The sequence below is a fragment of the Dermacentor silvarum genome, chromosome 4, assembly GCF_013339745.2.
Source record: "Dermacentor silvarum isolate Dsil-2018 chromosome 4, BIME_Dsil_1.4, whole genome shotgun sequence".
In the NCBI taxonomy this organism is placed as follows: domain Eukaryota; kingdom Metazoa; phylum Arthropoda; class Arachnida; order Ixodida; family Ixodidae; genus Dermacentor; species Dermacentor silvarum.
This window is the reverse complement of record NC_051157.2, coordinates 177,109,741-177,115,740: the sequence shown is the minus strand read 5'-3', so window position 1 is coordinate 177,115,740 and position 6,000 is coordinate 177,109,741. Positions and strand designations below refer to the sequence as shown.

The 6,000-nt window shown below is 45.5% G+C and overlaps 1 non-coding gene across 1 annotated transcript; it reads right to left on the bottom strand.

Moving 5' to 3' along the window:
* Positions 1–3,190: 3,190 nt before the first annotated feature.
* Trnak-cuu (transfer RNA lysine (anticodon CUU)) lies at positions 3,191–3,263 on the bottom strand. Its single transcript has one exon. It is a non-coding gene; the product is annotated as a tRNA-Lys (tRNA).
* Positions 3,264–6,000: the final 2,737 nt, after the last annotated feature.

The following is a 6,000-nucleotide window of genomic DNA, read 5'->3' as shown; positions in this document are numbered from 1 at the left end:
TCTTATGCCACATGTATGGTGCGGTCCTACAATGTCTTGAATGACATTCTGCAGTCTCCTGGCCAACACCTTCATGAAAATTTTGTAATCCATGTTCAATAGGTTAATGGGCCGATACGACGTCACAGACTGGTGCTATCATCTGTTTTGGGGATTAAAACAGTGTGCGCCTCAGTGAACGAGCGTGGTAGTCTTTTCTTCTTATAGCCATCTTCGATAACTTCGAACAGCGCGCGTGCGATCTCTTCTTTAAACATTTTATAGAATTCTGCTCCTATTCTATCTGGACCAGGCGTCTTTCCAGTGCTTAAGTCATCAATAGCTATTTTAATCTCCTGTACGCTGATAGGAGCCTCCAAACTTTTTTTCGTTTCATCGTCAAACTTGGGCACGAAAGAAAGGAATTCGTCACTAAATCCACTCGCCATCGGCAAACGCTTTCCAAGCAATTCGCGATAGTGTTCAACAAATGCTTCCCTTATCTGACTTTTTTCTTTCGTCAATGTGCCATTGTACACTATTTCCTTAACTTCTTTTCTTTCTGCATATTGCTTTTCATCACCTAGTGGCCGTTTTGTAGGTGTCTCGCCCATCCAAAGCTTTTCTGTTCTTGACCTAATAATAGCACCTCTGTATTTCTCTTTATATAAAAATTCGAGCTTGTTTTTTGTATTTTTGATTTCCTCGGTGAACGTGCCCGGTTTCGCATTCTCTTCCTTTAAAAGTGCTTGCAGTTGCAACTGCAAATTCTTCTCGCCTTGTTTCTTCTCAAAATTAAGCTTCGTCGTTCGTTCTATAGCACTTAGTTTAACATTTTGTTTGAAAGTTTCCCACCGTTCTTCCCAGTCATCTTTTTCATCTTCATACATCATCGTTAACGCTTCTGTTACTTTCTTAGTAAACGTTTCATCTTTCAGAATACTATGATTTAACTTCCAAAGGTTCCAGTTGAACTTTGTCGTTTTTTCCTTCTTTCCAAGCGTGAATCTCACCAAACAGTGGTCGCTAAACGACACTGGTGTAACCAAGTATTCATCACAGCACATCACAAGGTCAAGTGGAATGTAGGCTCTATCTAAACGCGCGTGACTTTGACCCTGAAAATGTGTGAACTGGGCCCTGCCATTAGACATGCAGAGGGCCACATCTTCTAGTCCATTCTCTGCAGTCAGTTCACTCAAAATCAACACGCTTTGATCGCGGATATTTACACGCTTGGAGCGGTCCTCCATTGCGCACACACAGTTAAAGTCACCCATAAATATCACATGTCTACTACAATCAAGAAAACCACTAATTTCTTCAAAGAAAGCTTTCCTTTCGTTCTCGCGGTTCGGGGCATACAAGCAAATCACGCGCCATTCAAAATTCAGTAGCGAGAAATCACATACTACGAATCGTCCGCTATCACTGCTTCTTATATTTGTCTCCACAGCACCAATAGATTTTTTTACGAAAATGGCACACCCTCCCGACAAGCCATTGGAATGTGATACACAAATATTATACGTGGTGCGAAAAGGCAGAACCATTCGATCAGTTTCTTCCTGCCTCTCTGCTTTCGTTTCTTGCACGGCAATCACATCTAAATCGTGTTCTGCAAACAGTCTGCTTAATTGGTACTGACGTCTTCTAGCAGCTAACCCGCGCACATTTAGAGTGGCGAAACGAACTGCTCTCTCAAGTCTAATAGCCATTTTTTTTTTTTGTTAAAAAAAAAAAAAGGATGCGCTCACCAAAAACAAGGTGTGCCCCGATTTTCGGGTACACACGTAGTGCGTTAGCTGTGTTGTCAAGTGGGCGGCTGAGCCGCCCTCTTCTCCCCCTCCTTGACGTTTGGCTTTGCAGTGGGCCGCGGCCGGCGACTAGTTGCCGCTTTCGCCGGAGGTTCACTGCTGCTGGCGTCCTTTGACTCTTCACCGCCGTCGTCTCGTGGTCTCTTTACCACCGCACTATTTTCTTCTGCTTCACGGCAATCCATGAAATCCTCTTCGGGAGGCTTTTGGTGAACTTCCGCTGCCTCAGTGTTTGCACTTGTTTTATTGGTGGCATCCTCGGTGACATTGGAGTCCGTACTCTTCGTCTTCGCTTGAATTGGAATTTGCACATGTGCAGTGATTTTCAAACTTTCCTCAGTTTTCGGTGGCTCATTTTCTTGGGTGCTTGTCTCTTGTGCCCCTGAAATTGCTGCTGAACTCACACATTCTTCTGCTTCGGCTTCGTCCATGGTGAGCTCGGATTTCTTCGTGCTCACCGTGGTCATGGCAGCTGCAGCATACGTCCTCGAGCAGTTTTCTACGGTATGGCCAAAGCGTTTGCAGACGTTGCATCGCGGGACGCGGCAATCCTTTCTGATGTGGCCAATTTGCTGGCAGCGCAAACACCTTGGTGCTCTTCCGGGCACCACGACAAAGGCGAGCTCGCCTCCAACACGAAGCTGATGTGGTAAATCGTCCAACGTTACGTCGGCCTTCAGTCGCACCACAACTGTACGTGTCATGGTGCTCTGCTGGCTGTAGCCGTCAATTCGCCATTTATCCAGTCCTATTTCCATGACCGTTCCGTAGGGGCTCAGCGCGTTTCGCACATCTTCTTCGCGTACGTGGTAGAGCAACCAGTGAAGCTTCAGACGGACGTCGCGGTGGCTTGGATCAATTACGATGCATCGCCGGCCCTTCACCGTCAATTCCGGATCACCCAAAAACTTCTTCGCGCCTTCAGCGGTCTTGCAGGTAACCGCCCACACATGGTTCATTTGATAGGCGCCAAGCGCAAGAACTTCGGTGGGCGGGACACGTTGAAACAGTGGTTCACGGAAATCTTCTGCACGGTACGGTCTTCCTTTTATATCAGCATGTAGAAAAACTGTATTTTGGACAACATACCCACTTGGCAGAGGGGGCAAAATGACTGCATAATCCTGCGACACTTCATTCCTGGTACCGCGGCTTAACTGGGCCGCTACATCCGCTCCAACGGAGCTCATGATGGACACGTCCGTAGGCTTTCGCGGCCGGAAGTGGAATACTGAGCTAGCCGGGCGGACAGGAGCATTCCGTGTGAAGCATGACTGCTGTGTGCAAGATCAGAAGTATTCGCCTGAAGATAGCGAGAGAGAGGGGAGAGAATGACAGTGAGCGCGGGTGTGGATACAGCGATCGAGGACAAAAAAATAAAAAAAGAAGTGCAGCGCCCAACGTGGGGCTCGAACCCACGACCCTGAGATTAAGAGTCTCATGCTCTACCGACTGAGCTAGCCGGGCGGACAGGGGCATTCCGTGTGAAGCATGACTGCTGTGTGCAAGATCAGAAGTATTCGCCTGAAGATAGCGAGAGAGAGAGAGAGGGGAGAGAATAACAGTGAGCGCGGGTGTGGATACAGCGATCGAGGACAAAAAACAGAAATGCAGCGCCCAACGTGGGGCTCGAACCCACGACCCTGAGATTAAGTGGAATACCCGACTGAGCTAGTCGGGGTTTTTTTTTTTTTCAGAACTTTTATTCAAACAGAAAGCAAGTACATAGATAAAAACCACTTTGGTCTGCTTGACCAGTGTGGTAGACTAAAATTTCTTCATTTTTGCCAAGTCATCAAGTACCGAAAGCCAATCTGGAGGCTCGGCTAAAGAGCTGCATACCTCGCGCATGTAGGTTACGTTCTCTATAAAGTTTTCCCCTGGTTGACTTTATTTTGGGGTCTGCGTGCCTAACTGCCATTCTTGTGACCGAAAGGCTATGAAGGCCCAGTATCCTAATCATGTCATAAGGAACGTTATTTTCATTCTGTACTGAAAGGTATCGAATTCCATATGGTGTTATTGGTAACTCTTTCTTCGGGGTTCGTTGCAACACATCCCCAAAAAATACTGGATCCCAACAATCAATAAACGTGTGCTCGATGGTTTCGGGTTTCTTACACAAGAGGCAGTTGGTCGTCCAAGGTACAAATATTCCTTTCTCATCTAGCCATGTTTTTACCGGGAGTGTGTTTGTGTGTAATTTGAAAAAGAATGTTTTAACAGCTCCGCTAACAGTCATTCTTCTAACTCTCTTTAAAACATCCTGCCCTGGGCCTCCATTGTTTAGGGATCTGTATAATGGGACTGGTATCATCACATCAATTAAATCTTTATACAGCTTCTTTCTCGGTACAAGGCTTAGGTACTCGAAAGAGAAGCGTGTTTTAAGTATCCTAAATGTCGTCACTACTTCTCTGAAGTAACCTTTTACGCCACAATCAAATGTAGTCGCACTAGACACAACAAATTCAGGCAATACATTTTTCAAGCGCATTTGCATCATTTCTCTCAAAAACGGGTCTCTCTGGTCCCGCATGAACATAAAACGCGACACAATCTGCCGGATGAACAGATGTGAAAGGCCCAGGCCTCCGTCTTTCACTGAGCGAAATAGATTAGTTCGGCTAACTCTCTCCCAACTGGAGCCCCAAATGAACACCGCAAATATTCGGTGCAGTTTTTGCACATGGACGCGTGACATTGATAAAAATTGCAGCACATACCACACTTTGGCAATCAAAAACACATTGCACGCACTGGCCCGAGCAAACATCGATAATTCACGGCCTTGCCATCCTCCAACTTTCTCCTTCACCCTTGGCGTCAGGTCATCCCAGTAATCTGCTGTTTGGTTATAATACTCAAGAGGAACGCCTAAATACGTAGACGGACTTCTTGCCCACGTAAGGCTCGCAAATTTTTCTGGTTTAACGTCCCATGTTCCGTGCCAGAAAGCGATACTTTTCTCCCAGTTTATCGCGCAGCCTGTCTGTTTACAAAAATGTTTGGTGACGCTAATGGCTTCTTCTATGCTTTTGCGGTCAGTGCAAAAAACACCTACGTCATCAGCGTAGGCAAGGATTTTCACGTGATGCGTCTGAAGCCTGAAACCATGTACCTTTTCGTTATTAATAAGACTAAGGCAGAAAGGTTCAAGGTAAAGAGCGAAGAGCAGTGATGACAACGCACATCCTTGTTTTATAGATGACCGGACGTCAATGTTCTGGGTGAGGTTCTTGTTAACTATAATGCGCACAGTACAATCCTTATAAGCCATCTTTAAACCTTCTGCTAACACTTTGCCAACATTGGCATGCTGAAACACAGAAAAAAGAACATCGTGTGTGACACGGTCAAAAGCCTTAGCAAGATCGAGTTGTAACATTGCAACTCGTCCTGATATAGCATCAGAGCATTCGAGAACACTGCGGGCTGCATGCACATATGTACATATCGAACGCCCTTTTATTCCACATGTCTGGTGCGGTCCAACGAGAAGCATGATAACGCTTTGCAGACGTTTAGCCAAAATTTTTGTGTAGATTTTATAGTCAACATTTGTAAGAGTTATTGGGCGATAGGCCCCTACTGATAAAAGTTTCGCAGGATCATCCGTTTTAGGTATTAAAACCATATGAGCAGCGCGAAAGGAAGGCGGTAACAATTTTTCCTCATAAGCGTTTTGAATTACCTTATGCAAAATGGGGCTGATTTCCTCGATGAACATTTGTAAAAAGCTGCGCCTATTCCATCTGGTCCGGGTGTTTTTCCTGGAGCCAATTCTTTAATGGCACTTCTCACTTCATCTATACTTATTGGCTGTTCTAATCGCGTCTTAACTTGTTCATCAAGCCTGGGTATTAAGTTAATAACCTCGGTTCTTAGCCCAGTTTTCCCGCCCTTGTTATTCGCAAATAATTCGCTGTAATGCTCAACAAATGCTTGCTCAATTTTACTCCTGTCTGATGTCACTTCGTTGCAATAGAGTATCTGTCGTATTTCATTTTGAGCCGCATATTTTCTTTCATCGGACATCGCTCGCTTGTTGGGCGTTTCACCAAGCCACATCTTCTCAGCTCGCGCCCTTATCACTGCGGCCCTGTACTTTTCCGTTGCAATTACTTCTAGTTTGTTTTTTACTTCACGAATTGCTTTTATGTACATGCCGGGATTGCTGCTTTCCATGCACATAAGAAAATCG